The sequence below is a fragment of the Taudactylus pleione genome, unplaced genomic scaffold (assembly GCF_031769625.1).
Source record: "Taudactylus pleione unplaced genomic scaffold, aTauple2 ptg000070l, whole genome shotgun sequence".
Taxonomy (NCBI): Eukaryota; Metazoa; Chordata; class Amphibia; order Anura; family Myobatrachidae; genus Taudactylus; species Taudactylus pleione.
The window spans coordinates 8,621,235-8,643,557 of NW_028284472.1; the positions used below are offsets into that span (position 1 = coordinate 8,621,235).

Below are 22,323 nucleotides of genomic sequence, written 5' to 3' on the forward strand. Positions count from 1 at the left end.
GCTTGACCGTTAAGGGTGCTGTAACCCCCGAAAGTACACTCCAGTCCAAACCTAAAAAAAAATTATTTTCTGTGTTTGTGAATTGTGTGCGCTGTGGCTGCACGTGCATCAACAAAGGAGCAGCGCCAAGCGTGCGCCTGTGTCCCATAAGTAAAGAGCCGGCTGGCTCATTTCTTAAAGGGTGGTGTAACCCACAAAGTGCACTACTCTCCAGCAAAAATAAAATAATATTTTCTGTGTTTGTGTGCGCTTTAGCCGCACGTATATATATCAATATAACATAAATGGAGGACCAAACTTTCTCCGATAAAAATAAAATAGGGAAAGATCAAGAACCTCTTCCTCCTAGTGCTGTTGCTGCTGCTGGGAGTTGTTCATCATCCCAGAGAGGAAGTAGGAACATCACTACTTTTACTAAACAATTGACCCTCCAACAGTCCCTAGCGATGAGGATGAAGTACGACAGCAGTCATCCTGAAGCAAAACGTATAACTGAGGCCTTGACTGCTATGTTGGTGTTAGACGTGCGTCCGGTATCCGACATTAGTGCAGTGGGATTTAGACAATTGATGGAGGTAATGTGTCCTCGGTTCCAAATCCCGTCTAGATTCCACCTGCATCCTCAAAGCAGCAGCGACAAGCGTGCGTCTGTCTGTTAAAGGGTGGTGACACCCTCAAAGTGTTCTACACAAACAATTAAAATATTGTTCTTTTTTTTTCGGTCTTTGTGAAATGTGTGGGCTGTAGCCTCACCTGCATCCTTAAAGCAGCAGCGACAAGCGTGCGTCTGTCTGTTAAAGGGTGGTGTAACTCTCAAAGTGTTCCAAAAAATAAAAAACTATTTTTTTAATGTGTTTGTGACTTGTGTGCGATGTAGCCACACTTGCATCCTCAAAGCAGCAGCGACAAGCGTGCGTCTGTCTGTTAAAGGGTGGTGACACCCTCAAAGTGTGCTACACAAACAATTAAAATATTGTTCTTTTTTTTTTGGTCTTTGTGAAATGTGTGGGCTGTAGCCACACCTGCATCCTTAAAGCAGCAGCGACAAGCGTGCGTCTGTCTGTTAAAGGGTGGTGACACCCTCAAAGTGTGCTACACAAACAATTAAAATATTGTTCTTTTTTCTGTCTTTGTGAATTGTGTGGGCTGTAGCCGCACCTGCATCCTTAAAGCAGCAGCGACAAGCGTGCGTCTGTCTGTTAAAGGGTGGTGACACCCTCAAAGTGTGCTACACAAACAATTAAAATATTGTTCTTTTTTCTGTCTTTGTGAATTGTGTGGGCTGTAGCCGCACCTGCATCCTTAAAGCAGCAGCGACAAGCGTGCGTCTGTCTGTTAAAGGGTGGTGACACCCTCAAAGTGTGCTACACAAACAATTAAAATATTGTTCTTTTTTTTTTGGTCTTTGTGAAATGTGTGGGCTGTAGCCGCACCTGCATCCTTAAAGCAGCAGCGACAAGCGTGCGTCTGTCTGTTAAAGGGTGGTGTAACTCTCAAAGTGTTCCAAAAAATAAAAAACTATTTTTTTAATGTGTTTGTGACTTGTGTGCGATGTAGCCACACTTGCATCCTCAAAGCAGCAGCGACAAGCGTGCGTCTGTCTGTTAAAGGGTGATGACACCTCATAGTGTTCTACACAAACAATTAAAATATTGTTCTTTTTTTTTTCGGTCTTTGTGAAATGTGTGGGCTGTAGCCGCACCTGCATCCTTAAAGCAGCAGCGACAAGCGTGCGTCTGTCTGTTAAAGGGTGGTGACACCTCAAAGTGTTCTACACAAACAATTAAAATATTCTTCTTCTTTTTTCTGTCTTTGTGAATTGTGTGGGCTGTAGCCGCACTTGCATCCTCAAAGCAGCAGCGACAAGCGTGCGTCTGTCTGTTAAAGGGTGGTGTAACCCTCAAAGTGTGCTCCACAAACAATAAAAATATTCTTTTTTTTTTTCTGTCTTTGTGAATTGTGTGGGCTGTAGCCGCACTTGAATCCTCAAAGCAGCAGCGACAAGCGTGCATCTGTCTGTTAAAGGATTACATCGGTGACAGCATCCAAGTAGGCATGTCAGACAGTCCGTACCTGTACTGGCAGGAAAAAGAAGCAATTTGGAGGTCCCTGTACAAACTGGCTCTATTTTACCTGAGTTGCCCCCCCTCCAGTGTGTACTCCGAAAGAGTGTTTAGTGCAGCCGGGAACCTTGTCAGCGAAAGGCGTAGGAGGTTGCTTCCACAAAATGTGGAGAAGATGATGTTCATAAAATGAATTATCAACTCTTCCAGGGAGACCAGCCTCCAGAACGTACAGAGGGACCTGTGGTTCCAGCAGGGACGAATTAATACTCTGTGAGGATGAGGATGTACACACTGAAGAGGGTGAGGAATCGGTGGATGAGGAGGATGAGGATGACATCTTGCCTCCGTAGAGCCAGTTTGTGCAGGGACACATTAATTGCCAGCTTGTTTTGTGGGGGCCCAAACGAACCAATCATTTCAGCCACAGTTGTGTGGCAGACCCTGGCGCTGAAATGATTGATTTGTTAAAGTGTGCATGTCCTGTTTATACAACATAAGGGTGGGTGGGAGGGCCCAAGGACAATTCCATCTTGCACTTCTTTTTTTTCTTTGCATTATGTACAGTTTGGGGCCTAGTTTTTCTAACTGCCATCCTGTCTGCCACTGCAGTGTCACTCCTAGATGGGTCACGTGTTTGTGCCGCCCACTCGTGTCGCTTAGCATAGTCATCCAGCTACCTCGGTGCAACCTTTTGGACATGAAAACACTATTGTGAGGTGTGAGGTGTTCAGAATAGACTGGAAATGAGTGGAAATTAAGGTTATTGAGGTTAATAATAGCATAGGAGCAGAGAAACCAACAAATTCTGTGATTTTAGCTGTTTTTATGCTTTTTTTAAAAAAAATACAGATCCAAAACACAAAACCCAGAACCCAAAACACGGAAGGGTGGTTTTGGCAAAACCAATCCAGATCCAAAACACGAAGAAAGATCCAGATCCAAAACCAAAACACGAAAAGTGGCCGGTGCACACCCCTACTATAAACTAGTCCACATGCAGTACCTGGAACTAGAGGCTGATCTCGATAGAGACACTGTGTGTAGCCATGGCAACCCGTATACAGAATGCTGTGGTTAACCACAGGCTGGGATAAACCAGAGGTGTGCAATAAGTAAGTACATGGTAATCAGCCATGTCTGACAAGGCGTAATAACGTAAGAAAATAAACCACAAGGGTACAGTGAGAGAAAGAACAATCGCAAGCAGAATAAGGGGCATTTTAAGAGATGAGGTGGCCTGTGTCTATCGCCAGGCCCACATACCTATGACGGTGGCACATGTATCATTGTGACTACCCACTACTAAGCTTGCTTCTGAGAGGGCTTCCCTTGACCTATGAACCTGTTTTCACCACACAACCTGCACTCATTATGTTGATAGTGGAGTGCGCTACTGTGCAAACTCCATTTCGTAACACCAGGGAGGCTTCATTTCCTGTTCCAAGATGGCCACCAAGGTCAGTACTGCGTATGCGCGTTGCTATCTTGTCACTCTGTTAGAGTGCCACAGTGGAAGACGGATATCTGCCCCTTAGCGCTCATGAGACCTGCACTATTACCTGCATTTACCGCTGTTCCAGCACCTGCAAGCTACATACTCTCACCGGCTGTCTAGCTGTATCACAGCTCACTCCACTCATGCTTCGCTCCATCCAAAACCAGTTTGTATCACAGTGGGTACGGCTGTACTTCATTTGTCCTCCAATAAACCATTTCACTGGTTAAGCAACTGGTCTGTTCGTAGTTATAAGGCATCCGCCAGTGTGTATATAACTCTGCCATACCTCCATACACACCTATTTCCAACACATTATAGATACACCGCTGAGCAGAAATCCTCCAATGTCAATCATATTACGTAAGTACATATTTGATAAACACAGCATAGGGTTCAGTACTCTGTGTCAAAGAGGGAAGAAGACTTAGTAAGTGTCCTGTAATGGGGGGCTGCTGTCCTGCTCCCATGCTCACTCTCCTGCACTGTTTAGATGTGGTCAGTAAGTGCTCCCCCACCCCAAAAAAGTTTGACTGTTCGACCAAAAGTGGGTTGGATGGGGGGGTATAGGGTGGGACAAACTGTACGTAGGAAATGATCTTCGTAATTCCTACAATGATTTAACTTCTATAAAGCAGACATCGTAACGAGTATAAACCAAGAAAAAACCAGGTCTGATAAAACACTATGGCCCATATGTAATAGTCTGCGCATTGCTGGAATTGGCCCAATTCCGGCGATTTAGCCTGTAGATTTACAGTAGTAATGCCTGAGACCTATGGACCAATGTATATCCTTGTGTGCATAGGCAGCTATACCAGTGACTCTCTGTACATCCAGAAGTGGTTTCTCTGTATAATTAATTCTACTATAGAATTTCATTAGTGCATTTTAGCTTTAAATGTCCCAGGAAATCCTGTTGCAATAATACTGTACTCTGACGGAATAAACATTTCCAAATAGAGAAACGTGGAAGGAAACAGGGCTTAGTATGAAAATGTCTCCACAGTCTGTATTATAAGACGTCACTTGTGAAGCTCCCAAAGCTTGTGAGTAAAAATGGAACAGACTTTACTATACATCATATTACAATGACTGTGCAGTCTCCAATGTGATGTGAGTACACTACCGATATTTGCATTCACTATGGAGATGGTAATTATGACCTGAAACTAACACCATTTGTCTGTGATTTCTCACTACTAGTACAATGTGTATTTACCACAATCTCATTTGGCATTTATACAGTAGGTTTCTTCTTTCTCCTTTTTAATGCTCTTATTGTGCATATCCAATTACAAGATTCAGAAACAATACAATGCAGACCAAAGCGGAGAACATAAAACTGTTTTCATTTGTGTGTGTATGTGACTGTGTGTGTGTGTGTGTATGTGACTGTGTGTGTGTGTGTGTGTGTCATACTTGCCGACAATCAGTTCCCTCCTTCCGGGAGGGAGCTGATTGTCGGCTAGCAGCGGGGGGCGTGCCCGGCCATGATGTCACATTTGGGGGCTGAGCCGGGGGTGGAGCTGCGTGATCGCGTCATCGTAGCCCCGCCCCCTCTTCACAATGCCATTATTTTTGGCATTGTAAAGCAGGGGGCGGGGCCATGATGACGCGATTCAGCACAAATCGCGTCACTGGCCCCCTCGCTGCGGGGTTTTTTAGTTTATTCTGGGGGGTGGTCGGGAGGGTTGCCGGGAGGCTTGCCTGCCTTTCCGGGGGGCCGGGAGCGGCACCCGAAAATCGGGAGGCTCCCGGCCAAATTGGTAGGGTAGGCAAGCCTGGTGTGTGTGTGTGTGTGTGGGGGGGGTGACATTAGCAAAGACAGAAAAAGGAAAAGGATACAACACACAGGAAGGTCACAGCCATAGGCGTAGCTATCATAGGTACGAGGGGTGCAGCTGCTATGGGGCCCAGAGCTGAGAGTCTTAGGATGCAGCAGCAATGCGAAAAATGATAATGCCACAAAAGGTGTCTGAAGACTAATGACACCCACTGCCAGCATTATAGATCTGAGTGCAGCATTGGATCACCATTGGGCAGCCATAGGCCATCTCAATCATTGGCATAACTAGGGTATTTGGAGCCCAGGGCAAATCTGAAAAGGGAGCCCCCCACACCCCATGTGTGCTTTCGCCTTTGTCGCGTGCGGCAAAAAATGGGCGTGGTCACTTAAAAATGGGGCGTGTCAACATGACACACCCCTTTATTTTCAAACTGAACATTCCTATCCATATGCACCTTAACCCCAGTAGTACCCCTTATACAGTACCCCCAGTATGCAGTTGTGGTCCCTCTCATGCAGGCCCATAGTAGTGCCCCTTATACAGTATCCCCAGTAGTGGTCCCTCTTATACAGCCCCCAATTAGTTCCCCTTACTCAGTACCCCCAGTAGTGGCCCCCCCCAAATGCAGTGCCCCACGTAGTGTTCCCCCTTATGCAGTGCCCCCAGTAGCAGTCCCCACAATGCAGTGCGCCCAGTAGCGGTATCCCCTTATGCAGTGCCCTTTTATATAGTGCCCCCAGCAGTAGTCCCCCCCATGCAGTTTTCCCAGTAGTGGTCCCCTTTTGCAGGCACCCTGTAGTGATCCCCCCTATCTAGTGCCCCCTGTAGTGGTCCCCGCAGTGCCCCTAGCAGTAAGCCCCTTATATAGTGCCCCCAGCAGTAGTGTCCCCCCTCCCATGCAGTGCCCCCAGTAGTGGTCCCCCTGATGCAGGCTCCCAGTAGTGACCCCCCCCTATCCAGTGGTCCCTGTAGTGGTCCCCCGAGTGCAGTGCCTCTAGTAATACTAGGCCCCTTTTAGAATGCCCCCAGTGGTAGTCCCCCCCCAAGTAGTAGTCCCCAGTAGAGTAGCCCCCCCCAGTAGTAGCCAACCCCTCCCCCGTTGAGCAGATATGTTTAAAAATAAATATATATAAAAATATACTTACCTGATTCCACACTGCTCCTGCTCCTGTCCGCGATGCCGCTCCCGACCGCCAGTCCGCCCGGGCTGGCGCGCTCAGCATTATGGGACTGATGTCATGACGTCAGTCCCATTACCCACTGCAGGAGCCGGACGGAAGTCGGCTCTTGCAGTGGGTGCTGCAGCAGTCAATGAGAGTCTATCTGACTCTCATTGGCTGCTGTTTCACACACGCATCGCCGCCAGCGCTGGCGGCGATGCGTGTGTTATGCACAGCCTGAGCCCGCCTCCTGGCGCTATTGGGCAAGCGCTCAGGGGGAGGGAACGGGCTCAGGCGTGCAGCACAGGACCGGCGCTGGAAGCCTAGCGCCGGTCCTGTGCAAATGTGTAGCGCTGACCGCACTCATTGCGGTCGGCGCTACACTGGCTATCTAGGGCGGGTGGGCCGGTACCGTGGCCGGTGGCGCCCAGAGCACGAACCCCGCTCGCCCTGCCCTAGTTACACCACTGATCTCAATAAGTCTAAGCTTACTCAGAAAGGCTGCCAGAACTCCCTGGCCTTAACACACCTACAAAACGGGGGTGACACGCCCTTGTTTTATAAAACGGCCACAACAAGTGAATTATGCTCAGGGGACTCTGCGATCTCACAGACACTGACCGGCACAGGCGCAGTACAGACGCTGTGAATGCACCAAACGCCCAACATTAGTGTTGTATGCAAACCATCGGGTACATTTCTGACTCAGGTCCTAAATCAAATGGTTAGTAATATGAGGTTGAAGGAATTTGAAAAACCTGCCAGACACCCCATTAGGGGCCTCATTCATCAAGGAGTTTTATCACTCAAAATGAGTGATAAAACGTCAAAGTTATAAACTTTATTGGTGTGTATTCAATGTATCAATCTTATAAATAAAAATATAGGCTACGCCAGTGTTAAACCCTGCTAGTTACCTGGGTTGGATTGCCAGGTCACTCGACCCAGCGATCCAACCCTCTCCCCTTTTACACCAGGGAGTTGCCCGGGTTAACCCTTCAAAAACCCGGGTTTAGCTCCGGTGTAAAAGGGGTATAATAGGTACTCTAAATAACCGATGTTGCATCTGCAATCAAGACACTCTCACCCTAATTAGGAACAAAAACTATGTATGAAACAGAACAGAGGGGGCGGGACTGGAAAAACTGGAGGGCGGGATTGGTCAGAGTTGGCGGCGGAGACTGAGGTGACCCAGCAAATGCCACATCCAATAAACTAGTAAACAATATATTTAAAAATTTACTGTCATATCGATAGTGCCCCACAAACAAAGCTTCTGTTTTTCTCTTCTTCCTTTACATAAATGAGGACTTTAGAGGGCTAGATCCAGTGGCGACTCCAGAGGTGAGGCTGCAGCGCTGTTCAAAATTCAAGTAGGGCAGCCACACCAACTGCCACCCCAAGCACTGCCAAACATCCCCGACTGGGACTCACTGGCAGTTGGTGTGGCTCCCGTATTTGAATTTTAGACAGCGCTGCAGCTCAATCCCTGGAGCCGCCGCTTAGATCCAATATGTCTCATGAAAGGGCAAAATTCTCATCTAGCACTAATTAACAGATCTTAATTGTGTCCTGGAGGAGAAAGTTGAATTTAATTCCCCTGAATTGTGCCTCTATATATTCTGATTATAACTCTCCATCAGAATGCTCTTTTATACGCAGACAGACTGGATCTGATGAAATTAATGTGCTGATTACGGCTAATTGCTGACCATTTGATGAACTCTCATCTACTCTAGTTCACAGGTCACTACTAGACATATATATCATATTCGCAGGATGATTTAATTGAAAAGATAATGCGTGCTGATTCAGGCTAATTGCCAATTAATGAATTGGCTGCGCTGAGTACAGTTGTCAAAGTTAATTTATAGAAACAAGGACTAAGTTTATCAAAACAATAGTGTGAGCTAATTGCCGATTAGTTTATGAGCTCTAATCTCCTTCACAGATCGCTGGCAGAAATATATTTCATTCACACAGAATGTTTATTGCACCAATAGTAATTGCTGATTAACTCACTAATCAGAAATTAGCCTCGATATGCACTCACGTGTCTGTTGATGCACTTTGCATGTCTATACATACTGTAAAAATGTACTTTGATAATACACCTGGGTGAAGAGTTTATTCACTATTGTTTCAATAAAGTCACCCTATGTGACTGAAATATATGCCTAGTAGGGATCTGTGAAGTTGACGAAATATATGCCTAGTAGGGATTTGGGAAGTTGATGAAATATATGCCTAGTAGGGATCTGTGAAGTTGATGAAATATATGCCTAGTAGGGATCTGTGAAGTTGATGAAATATATGCCTAGTAGGGATCTGTGAAGTTAGTGAAATATACACCTAGTAGGGATTTTGGAAGTTAGTGAAATATACGCCTAGTAGGGATTTAGGAAATTGGTGAAATATACGCCTAGTAGGGATTTGGGAAATTGGTGAAATATATGCCTAGCAGGGATTTGTGTGTCACAATTGGTGTCTGCGAGTTACCTGTCTCAGGTGGTGATCGGGTTTCAACGGAGGCCGGCATGACTGGAACCACAGATGATGTAGATAGCTTTATTTACAAGACTTGTGTAGCAGTGAAAACTGCCTTTGATGATGAATGACAGAAACAGGAGGAACCGGATTGGGACCGGCAGGAAGACTTGTTGAATTGAACTGATGAACTAAGAACTTGACTCTGGACTGGAACAACGTGGACTGAACTGATGAGCTTGGAACTTGACTCTGGACTGGAACATCATGACAATGGCTGAAGGGAAATCAGGTAATGCTGAGACGAGGGTTAAACAGGGTGATCCGGAAATGCTTGACAAGGTTGGAACTCAGGTGCAGACTGGATTGGATAATTGGGAATAACAGGTTTCAGGAAGGAATGGGTAGGTTTGGGAATTTTAGGTTCAGGGAGGGAGTAGGTAGGTAAAAGGAGCAGGAGTTGATCCACAGCAGGAAGCAAGGCAGGGCGACACGATTCAGAGCACAGGCCAGGTATTGCTGTACAGGTTTTCTGGATTGCACCAGGGATTGCTGTAGCAGGTTTCAGGGATACACTTGAAAGCAGAAACAGCATGAACCATACACAACGGGAAGACGATATGTTCAGGCCCAGAATGCTATCAGGGGAGGATATATATACCCTGGGTCTGGCAGCAATTGGTGGATACGGACAGGTGGTCTGGCAGTAGCATTCTGAGTGGTGGAAGCCGCAACATGCAGAGGGAGTATTCATCTCTGCAGAACTGAGAATCAGAACCACACCTGCAACTCCAATCAGGGCTAGGAGTGCTCACAGACAGGAGAGACCAGGTGCAATAATCACTGTGACAGGAATGCATAGAGAAGTCAGAGCAGATCCCCCAGGAGAACTACAAACACAGATCCATGGGACAGCTGACAGGGGTAAGTCTCAAGGCAAAAAGGTGACAACTAGACAGGGTCGTGACATTGTGAAGTTGATGAAATATATGCCTAGTAGTGATCTGTGAAGTTGATGAAATATATGCCTAGTAGGGATCTGTGATGTTGATGAAATATATGCCTAGTAGGGATCTGTGATGTTGATGAAATATATGCCTAGTAGAGATCTGTGAAGTTGATGAAATATATGCCTAGTAGGGATCTGTGAAGTTGATGAAATATATGCCTAGTAGGGATCTGTGAAGTTGATGAAATATATGCCTAGTAGGGATCTGTGAAGTTGATGAAATATATGCTTAGTAGGGATCTGTGAAGTTGATGAAATATATGCTTAGTAGGGATCTGTGAAGTTGATGAAATATATGCCAAGTAGGGATCTGTGAAGTATATGAAATATGTGCCTAGTAGGGATCTGTGAAGTTGATGAAATATATGCTTAGTAGGGATCTGTGAAGTTGATGAAATATATGCTTAGTAGGGATCTGTGAAGTTGATGAAATATATGCCTAGTAGGGATCTGTGAAGTTGATGAAATATATGCTTAGTAGGGATCTGTGAAGTATATGAAATACATGCCTAGTAGGGATCTGTGAAGTTGATGAAATATATGCCTAGTAGGGATCTGTGAAGTTGATGAAATATATGCCTAATAGGGATCTGTGAAGTTGATGAAATATATGCCTAGTAGGGATCTGTGAAGTTGATGAAATATATGCCTAGTAGGGATCTGTGAAGTTGATGAAATATATGCCTAGTAGGGATTTGTGAAGTATATGAAATATGTGCCTAGTAGGGATATGTGAAGTTGATGAAATATATGCTTAGTAGGGATCTGTGAAGTATATGAAATATATGCCTAGTAGGGATCTGTGATGTTGATGAAATATATGCCTAGTAGGGATCTGTGAAGTTGATGAAATATATGCCTAGTAGGGATCTGTAAAGCAGCGCCATCACTTACCTTAGTGACACCCGGTGCGGTGGTCAGTCCAGGATACAGGCTTTCGCGGCACCGGAGGGGGCATGGCCACTCTTGGGGGTGTGACTGCATGTCACGCCCCCATTCTCAGCACTCAATGGGCTTAGAGGCAGGGGAGTGGCTGGGGATTGCCTAGTAGCTGCTGTGCTGCTCAACTGAGCATGGCTCTAGCCAATCAGCTCTCAACGGCATTTTCCAAACAGATAACAGTTAGGAGTTGATTGGCTGGTTGTGAATGATAAAATCCTTTGATAAATGACATCCTTAGTCATTTATGGCAATAACATAATATATACAAATCAAATTATTAATTTGCACTTCGCATGCATCGCAGTGCGCAAACTAGATGCTGCGATCAGGACTGCGATCGCAGAGGCTACACAGACCTATAGCAGAGTGATTGATAGGAAGTGCTGTTTGTGGGTGGTGACAGGGGGGTGGTCAGGCGAACGCAGGCATGCCAGTGCATTTTGAAAACTGTTGCATGGGCGTGCATATATTATCCACTGCGTAGCCATACGCAGCCTGAGGTCTCATAGCGTGCGCGGCTGTTAGCAATTTCTGAGTAAGGTCAGGGCTTGTGCAAGTGTGCGTATGGGTCCGATGGTACTCGATTGTGCCGATGGTTTCACTGTTTTGCTAAATATTACAGATGTGTGTAAGGGGGCGACCTAATGTGAGGCTGCGATCACAATGCATTTGCATATCACCGCTGATATTAGTAACTGTGTTTCCTGCGCATTAGCAAAATAGCGATCCGTAGTGAATCAGGCCCACAGTTCGGTTTCTTTAATCCTTAAGCTTTGCAAATCACCGCAATAAGGACTAAGGGGCTGATTCAGCATCGCACGCAATTGCAATGCTGAATGCAGACTCCGGATTATCGGGAATATGTGCGTGCGCAGGACCCATTCTGCTAGTGTGCAGAATGTGTCCTGCCTAATCGCACCTAACCTCTGCCTTCGATGCCTGATTGGCAGGCAGAGGTTTAAGGGGTGGTGCGGGGGGGGGGGGGCAGCTTTCCCGGAAACGGGGGGTGCCAGCCCTGTTTTGTTTTCCAGGAGTGGCAAGGCCAGGGACTGAGTCGATGCAGTTTCCTGGCCTCGCAAGCCAGCCAGTCGCAGTGCTGGGATCACAAATACAGCCGGGGGTGCCATACAGGGGCTGCCATACAGGGGGTGCCATACAGGGTTGTCATACACCTCCTGCTGTATTTGCATATTAGCAAGGACGGAATTGCAAACTGCAATTATAGATATTGTTTTTAGCTCATTAACTAGTGATGGCTCAGTCTTTTGTACTCTGCAGTTGATGGGTGTAGTTTCTCCTCTACAGTCTGATAAGCTTTATAGCCTGGTTGATTGACGTTGTAACTTCTCCTTGGGAGTTTGATCAGGATAGATACTGATATTTATGTCATAGTGTTCTTAGACTATCCTGGGTGAGGCGTGGATAATTAAATCACACAAATTATGTACCCACAGGTGTTTCCTACAGTATGCTGCTCTGTGTATTGGCTGGCTCTCTGAGGTATCTGTATTCTTCTAAAATTTCCTGACTCTTTATGTAGATAAAGCACTACATAGGCATAAGCTGAACATTAGGACGCCCATTTTACCTTACACAATTACATAAACTGTTTCAAGACTGTGAAACCATCGGTAACATCGAGTACCATCGCAGCCTCACACACACTTGCACAAGCTCTGACCTTACTCAGGAATTGCTAACTTTATCGCACGCTGTGTGTACTCAGGCTGCATATGGCATCGCAGTGGATAATTTCTGCACGCACCTGTAGCAGCGTTCCAACGCACTGGCACCTATAATTCTACTCTGGGTACACCGTGTTTAAATAATGCACTTATCAGAATACCAGATAGATTCTGTCTTGTACCCGTGGGGGTAGGAGGTATGTTGTCTAGCCCTAAGTCCCCCCAGGGGGTGTGGGGCCCTAAACCTAACCCCCCTTCCCACACCCTAAACCTAACTCTCCCGGGGGTGCCTAACCCTAACCTACCCCCGGGGGTGCCTATCCCTCCCCCTAGGGGTGCCTAACCCTAACCTCCCACCGAAAACCTAAACCTAACCCCACTACACTCCCTAAACCTAACCCCCCCCCCTCCACAGCTAACACGTGCATAATTAAGATGTAGCGTCATAGTACACATCACGTGGCTGAAGTTTACACCTGTGAATCGCTCGCAGTGCTTGCGGTAGGGTATGGTCAACCACAAGTGCTGCGTATGGGTCCGATGGTAGTCGATGTTACCGATGGCTGCATACAATTCCTGGAGATGACGTGCGCAAGTGGGCGTCTTGAGTCTAGCTGGTGAGCGTCTGCATACACAGAGCTTTTGCACGCTAAGACATAGTGGGCGTGCTATTGCCGCGTGATCGCGGATTTGCATACTTTCGCTGCGTGCGAACGCATGTAATGAGCATGTCTGAATCGAGCCCTATGTTCCTGGAAATAGACAATGATATCAAACTGGAGACAGTGACCTCTGCTGCAGGCCAGTGCTGCATTGCAAGTAGCTCATGGGAACTGACACTTGTATGACACAGTCCTGTAAGTCAGTTGTGAGAATCCCATTAGTGCCACAAGCTTTGGTGCACCCAGGCACAGACAACATGTGGGGTCCAGAACTTCTGCTAGATTAGATGGATGAGCTGTAAGGTATTGGCAGGGGCACCGAGATGGGGGGTGGGGGTGTACTAATTACCCTGGCCCGCTGCTGCGTGCTGGGCTGCAGTGGGAGACCAATCTCCTCTCCTCTGCCTGTGGGGGGGAGCTATCACACCGATTGCACCTCCCCCCCCCTGAATTTGTGCAAAGCTGAGGGGCTGACAGTGCCCCCCCCAGCGCACGCAAATAGTTTTTTTCTTTTTTTTAATAAGGGGGTGTGACCACACCTCCCACATTTAGGCCATGCCCCTTCCCCAGACCCACTCTCTACCACCCTGGGTATTGGCACAATATACAGCGCAATAGGGAAAACTGTCCCCACTGATATTTATTTTACTGTTACTTTTTAAAAAATATTTATTTATCCTTTTTTTTTAATATATATATATATATACTGTATATCAGGCAAGTCATAATGGATTGATCTCTTAATAAGGCTTAGAGCTTACAAGATCACTAATATTAGCTTTGCTCTTTTTGATATCTATCCTTTGGACATTGCATTTAATATGTGAACATTATGGGTTGACACTATTCTCTATGGCAGGGGTGGCCAGACTATTGGACTCGGTGATCTACTTTTAAAAATAAAAATCTACAGAGCATCTACTTTTGCTCGGGCCATAGGTGCACGCCCGAAAAAGGGGATGTGGCGTGCCAAAACAGGGGCAGCAAGGGGCATGGAGACTGTCCTGCGGAAATCTCATATTGGCCCCACAGTATAAGAAAATATAACTGGCCCTCACAGCAAAAAACCCAAACACAATGTTCCCCCACAGGAAAACGAAAAGCAAAACATTGTCCCTCACATAAAAAAAATAAAACATATACATTAAATTGCCCCAGAGAGACAGAAGCTCCAAGTCCCTCCCTGCCCTCAGTGTGGGCAACACCAGCAGTCCTGCATCAGCCACAGTGCATGCCCACCAGTCTTGATTGGTCCACTCCAGGGTGCAGTACTGCGCCCCCTTTTGGGTTTGGTGCTGGTGCAATGGAGGCTGTTACATGTGACAGCCTCAGCTAATAAGAATCAGCCTGACAGAGACAGCCACGGCTTCAGTTCGGCACAGCAGCCAATAAGAATCACACTCATTCTTATTGGATGCTGCTAACTGCTGCAGGACGAGCCAAAGCGATCAACTGGTCATCCTACAGTGCTGCCCTTTCCCTCTCTAAACAGTCATATTTCAAGCACCTCATCTCCTCCCAGTCCTCAAATCCGCAGCGTCTCTTCACCACCCTGAACTCCCTCCTCTGCCACCCCCTGCCCGCCTTCCCTCCTTGCTCTCTGCCCTTGACTTTGCTTCCTACTTCACATCTAAAATTGACTCCATACATCAAGATATCATATCCCACCAGTCCCCCAGCACTACACCTCCTCCTTTCCTGGGTCATCCCTCCCTCCTCCATTTTACCTACACTGACATCCTTCTCCCCTGTATCTGGAGAGGAAGTCATGGCCCTTATCCAGTCCTACCCCCCCTTCCACCTCCCCCCTTGACCCTATCCTTTCACGTCTCCTCCGCTACCTCTCTCCCTGTGCCTGTTCCCATCTTGCCCACCTCCTCAATCTCTCCCTCTCATCTGGCACTGTCCCTTCTGCTTTCAAGCATGCCCGTGTCTCCTCCATTCTTAAAAACCTACTCTTGATCCTAACAGTCTCACCAACTACCGACCCATCTCTCTCCTCCCTTTTGCATCCAAACTCCTTGAGCGTATTGTTTACAACCACCTTACCACCATTCTTTCCTCCCACTCCCTCCTTGACCCTTTTCAGTCTGGCTTCCGTTCTCTCCACTCCACAGAAACTGCCCTCACTAAAGTCAGCAACGACCTCCTTGCTGCCAAATCCAAAGGTCACTACTCTCTGCTCATTCTCCTTGACCTTTCTGCTGCTTTTGAAACTGTGGACCACCCTCTCCTGCTGCAAATCCTTCACTCCCTTGGTCTACATGACACTGCCCTCTCCTGGCTGTCCTCCTACCTCTCTGACTGTTCCTTCTCTGTCTTCTCTCATGGCTTATCTCCCCCCCCCCCACATCGTCTCACAGTAGGTGTTCCCCAAGGTTCTGTTCTTGGACCACTCCTTTTTCCCCTCTATACGTTCTCTCTCGGTGAACTCATCAGCTCTTTTGACCTCCATTATCATCTCTAAGCTGATGACACTCAGATCTACCTTTCCTCCCCTGACATCTCTCCCTCTCTCCTCACTCGTATATCCAACTTTCTGCTATATCTTCCTGGATGTCCCAGCGATTTCTTAAACTTAATATGTCTAAGACTGAGATGATCATCTTCCCAACCTTCCACATAACCTCACTTCCCACTATTTCTTTATAAATTGATGGCACAACTATCTCCTCTAGCCCCAAAGTGCGCTGTCTTGGAGATATCCTGGACTCCTACCTCTCCTTCAAACCACATATCCAGAACCTCTCACAGTCCTGCCATTTCCATCTTAAAAATATTTCCAGGATCAGACCCTTTCTCGTCCAGGATACTACTAAGACCCTAATACACTCACTGGTCATCTCCAGATTGGATTACTGTAACCTTCTCCTATCTGGCCTCCCCAACTCCCATCTCTCTCCTCTCCAGTCTGTCCTGAATGCTGCCGCTCGACTCATCTTTCTCTCCAAACGCTCTGCATCTGCCTCCCCTCTCTTACAAGCCCTCCACTGGCTCCCCTTCCCCTTCAGAACCCAATTCAAGGTTCTCACACTCGCTTACAAAGCCCTCACCCAATCTTCTCCCATTTACATCTCTGACCTCATCTCCCTTCACTCTCCTGTCTGCCCTCTTTGTCCAACAAATACACAACGCCTGTCATGCCAACTGATTACTTCCTCCCACTCCCGCCTCCAAGACTTTGCCCATGCTGCTCCCCACCTTTGGAACTTTCCCTCTCTCCATCAGACTCTCCACCTCTCTACAATCCTTCAAATGGGCTCTCAAGACCCACTACTTCATCAATGCTTTCCAGCTCTCATCCTAACTTGCTACTGCATGCTCCCTCTTCCTTGTCTTCCCCATCTGTATCATGCCCGTCTGTCTGCCACTCCTCTTGAGAATGTAAGCTCTTGCGAGCAGGGCCCTCTATCCTCTTGTGCTTCTCCTTACTTTATTTTCATCTACTTCTTACCACCCACTAGGACACGTAACACTTTACTGTAAGTCACTTTTTTGGTTATGTACCTTGTAAGGCACTGCGGATAACTTGTGGCACCATATAAATAAATGATAATAATAATAATAAAGTACCTGCGGTCAGTCAACCAGTCGATCGCGATCATTGCTTTGGCCACCTCTGCCTTATGGTTTACTATGGAAGCTAAGCAGTATTGGGTTGAGTTATCCCTTGGATATGAGAACTCCTGATGCTGTTTTCTTAAATTAGCATTTATCTTTTTATTTTTGGATATATATATATTTTTTTTATCTTTGTCATCCTTTTAATCTTTGTATATTTTAATTAGCATTAGTATAACAGTCTGTTGCAGTAGGTGCTTTTAGGCCAGGTACACATCTGCACGCCAAACCGGGCATATCGTGCAGTGTGTATGTCCGATTTGCTCGCTCCCGAGGTCGCATGCGGTATCATGTGATTGTACATGCTGCACGGCCAATCACAGGATATTGCATGCAAGGCTGTACATATTAATGAAGGATGATACAGTGATCGTTCCATCGTTCATGAAATCTTTTAAGTGTGCACCGGCAATCATGCAATGTCCAGGGTGAAGGCAAATCGCTCTAAACATTAACGCGATTGCCAGTCGTTCAGGTGTGTACCCACCTTTAGATTATATTAGACTGTTCTTTCAGCGGTTAACAAAGGATGTTAATTCACAAATATTATTGGTTTTTACACCTATTGTTTATACTTATGGCATTTGTTTTGCTTGAATTGTTATTTTGTTTCTCATTTGCATTGCTTGTTTAAACATTACTACTAGCATGCACCAATTGGTTTCATTCTAGTATGTTGAGGCTCAATCCTATTATGGTGCATACACACGATCAGATTTTTCCTCCAGATATGAACGATAACTATTTTAAAATCGTTCAGTCGTTCATATCTGAAGGAAAATCGTTCATATCTGACATGCCTGAACGATGGAAGATCAACGATGCGTGTTCCCGTTTGTCTAATAACGATATCTGACATCTGATGGGTTTGCAGTCAGACTTGGACGATTCCATTCATTTTAATGCAGTCAAAAATCGTTCAATCGTTCAAATCGTTCAAAACTTTGGTAAAGTCGTTCAAATCGTCCAATCGTTCAGTCGTTCATCTGACAAATCTGACAAGTCTGACAAATCTGACCGTGAGTACGCTCCATTAGGTGGGAGTTTACATATGAGAGTTTGTTATATAAAAACACGTATATAACATTGCACAAATGCGCACACCTGAGACATGCGAGATCCAATTAGAATTGGCAATTCCTGTTAGTCCCGGCGAGGGTGTGCAACGTTTCTTCAAAGTATGACCCAGGAGAAGTGTATGAAAAAGTGGGGAAACCATCCTGGATACCAAAAAAGTGACAACTGACATATAGTAGCAGGACCATATAGAAGGCTGATAATGGCCATAAGAAAAGTACTGGAGGTTTTTAAAAGGTGATAAATGGATAATGTTTGTACTTTTTATTAATAGTGGAAAAATTACCTGTCTCACATCATTACACCTCCACATACCTGTCCCAAATCATTTACACCTCCACATACCTGTTGTCACGACCAGGGTTTCTCGGCAAGCCGGCTGGCAGGTATTACCTGTGAGGACGCTATGGCGAGGGGCGTCTGGTGGTGGCGCTGGTATCTGGCGGGGTGCATTGGCTGCATGTAGTAATGTGAGGGCATACTTTCACTCTGGTCTGGTTAGGCCTGGTGGTGCTTCCGTTCATCTCTGGCATGGGCGCCGCCATCTTGCCTCCGGTCATGTGACCTAGTCACCCTATCCTGGTGTGTCACATGCTCTCTCTGGCCTGTCACAGTGCAGAGCTTCCTCTCATTGCCAGTGCAACGTGTTTCTCAGCGAGAGCTGAGAGAGAGAGTTCCTGTGCTCATTCACCTGTCTGTTGGTATCATTACCTAGCCTGCTTCACCCTGCCTGTTCCAGCCTGCTGGCTCCTGCCTTCTCCTTTGCCTCTCCCTCGCCTGAGTACCTGTGTCAGCTGCTACCCTGCACCTTGCCTCCACTTGCAGTTTCCCTGGACATTATTTCTCAGCCTGCAATTCACTTCAGTCTGCAACTCACTTCAGCCTGCAATTCTTTTCAGCCTCACAAACCCTGGAATACTGGACTACCTTCTGTTATCACTACCTGGACTTTTTCCCTTTGCTACACTACAGTTTCCCAAGTGCACTTTAGTGCTATACCCGGACTTTTTGTTTTTCCACATTCATGTCTGATGTCTGTTAAGCCACTCATTAAAAACTCCACGTTTATTTTTAAATTTGCTTCAGTGTCTGCTCCTTTTACCACCCCGGGCCCACAACAAAACCAGAACCTCACACCTGACCCACACCATTTACACCTTCACATACCTGATCCACACCATTTACACCTCCATATACCTGACCCACATAATTTAGACCTCCACATACCTGTCCCACATCATTTACACCTCCACATACCTGTCCCACATCATTTACACCTCCACATACCTGTCCCATACCATTTATACCTCCACATACCTGTCCCACACCATTTACACCTCCACATACCTGTCACACATCATTTACATCTCCACATACCTGTCCCACATCATTTACACATTCACATTCCTGTCTCACATAATTTACACCTCCACATACTTGTCCCACATCATTTACACCTCCACACACCTGTCCCACATCATTTACACCTCCACATACCTGTCCCACATCATTTACACTTCCACATACCTGTCCCACATCATTATACCTCCACATACCTGTCCCTTCATCATTTATACCTCCACATACCTGTCCCACATAATTACACCTCCACATACCAGTCTCACATCATTTATACCTCCACATACCTGTCCCACATAATTACACCTCCACATACCTGTCCTACATCATTACACTTCAACATACCTGTCCCACATAATTTACACCTCCACACACCTGTCCCACATCATTTACACATCCACATACCTGTCCCACATCATTTACACCTCCACATACCTGTCCCTCATAATTTACACCTTTACATACCTGTCCCACATAATTTACACATCCACATACCTGTCCCACATCATTTACACCTCCACATCTGTCCCACATCATTTACACCTCCACAAACCTGTCTCATGTCATTACACCTCCACATCCCTGTCCCACATCATTTTCATCTCCACATACCTGTCTCACGTCATTACACCTCCACATCTCTGTCTCACGTCATTACACCTCCACATACGTGTCCCACATAATTTATACCTCCACATACCTGTCCCACATAATTACACCTCCACATACCTGTCCTACATCATTACACTTCAACATACCTGTCCCACATAATTTACACCTCCACACACCTGTCCCACATCATTTACACATCCACATACCTGTCCCACATCATTTACACCTCCACATACCTGTCCCTCATAATTTACACCTTTACATACCTGTCCCACATAATTTACACATCCACATACCTGTCCCACATCTGTCCCACATCATTTACACCTCCACAAACCTGTCTCATGTCATTACACCTCCACATCCCTGTCCCACATCATTTTCATCTCCACATACCTGTCTCACGTCATTACACCTCCACATCTCTGTCTCACGTCATTACACCTCCACATACGTGTCCCACATAATTTATACCTCCACATCCCTGTCCCACATAATTACACCTCCACATACCTGTCCTACATCATTACACTTCAACATACCTGTCCCACATAATTTACACCTCCACACACCTGTCCCACATCATTTACACATCCACATACCTGTCCCACATCATTTACACCTCCACATACCTGTCCCACATCATTTACACCTCCACATACCTGTCCCTCATAATTAACACCTTTACATACCTGTCCCACATAATTTACACATCCACATCTGTCCCACATCATTTACACCTCCACATCTGTCCCACATCATTTTCATCTCCACATACCTGTCTCACATCATTACACCTCCACATCTCTGTCTCACGTCATTACACCTCCACATCTCTGTCTCACGTCATTACACCTCCACATACGTGTCCCACATAATTTATACCTCCACATACCTGTCCTATACCACTTATACCTCCACATACCTGTCCCACATAATTTAACTAATTGTTAAGCTTTTTAAGACAACATCTGAAAACGGACATGTCTTTATTGGCCAAATTATGCTATTTTCACCCCTCCAACTGTGTGATTATTCAGTGGGAGGGGGGTATCAGAGGTTCTGCACTGTGATATTCCCTACCTCTTCACCTGCTCAGGTGGGTACACACAAAAAAATGTGAATTTCTTCTGAAAAATCAATGAGTTTGGAATTGGATGGAAAATGTAATTTGCAATGTGAATTTGCTGTGAGAATGGCTCTCAGAACTCAACTCACACCTAATTGGATAGAGCCTTTAGGGCTCTATTTACTACAGTCCGCATTTGTAATGCAGATTGTAGTGTGATATATCGACTGAATTCGCATTGCGAATTCAGGCAATATCACAGAGATTTACTACAAATCCCTTGCAGGGACAGAACTTGCGAGAAAGCTCTGTCCCTCCGAATCCCCGCCGCACACTAGCCACGATATTTTTGCAAAAAAATACCGTGATTAGTGCCCCGCACATGCGCCGACCGGCCGACGCTGCTATCCCCCAGGCGCTAAGCCCCACCCCCGACAATAAGTCCCGGCCCCCGCAATCGTGGACCCCCCCTCCCTTAATAACACTTACCTGCATTCATCGGTGCTCCAGTGATGTCTTCCATGCCTCTGGTCAGCTGATATCTCATACTGCACTGGGACCCATTCACCTGATGACCGAGCCGCAGTGCAGCATGGGAGACCAGCTGACCGGAGTCATCACTGCCACCTCCAGGTGCCATTATTATCACAGGGCTTTCCCCAGTATTTTTTTACAATGTATTTTTAGTAACTTTGGCCGGATCACATTTCCCATTACAATTATGGGAAATGCGATCTGCTTACTAAAAATAAGTGATACTTAGGGGTTGGAGTAGAATTTTACGAATTCTACTCCAATTACCCTATAGTAACTATTGGTGATACTAAAATAATGTGAAAAGGGTGTGGCATTGGAGGAAATAATCCTGCTATGTGGTGTCCCTTTTCTGAATACATTTTTTTTTGGTTTAATTACTATAATATTTTGTTGTATAACCTATAGTACTAATTGCATTTAGACTGGTGATGTAATGTCATTATTTCTGTTTTGTTTTCTTTTTCTTTTTATCAAACTACACTTGTTTGCTAGCACCCAGTAATTTGCTATAGACCATGCTGTCTAAGCTGCATACACGTCTAAAGATTATCTGTCCAACCATCCAACTAGTTGGTTGGTTGGAATGAAAATCTGGTAAGGAATGAAAGCAAATGACAATCAGCAATTTGCTCCCAAACGCCGGAAAATGGACAAAAACTGTTGTTTGAACAAATTGTTTAGATCAAACATTTAACAAACTTGTCTGACCGACCATTTTCATCTGTTTTCTGGCATTTAGGAGCAAATTGCTG

At 45.9% G+C, this 22,323-nt stretch overlaps 1 protein-coding gene across 1 annotated transcript in view; it reads left to right on the forward strand.

Moving 5' to 3' along the window:
- The window catches only part of LOC148533744 (cytochrome P450 2K6-like), a 68,649-nt gene that overhangs the window by 6,233 nt on the left and 40,093 nt on the right, over positions 1 to 22,323 (forward strand). The gene's annotated exons all lie outside the window — the stretch shown is intronic.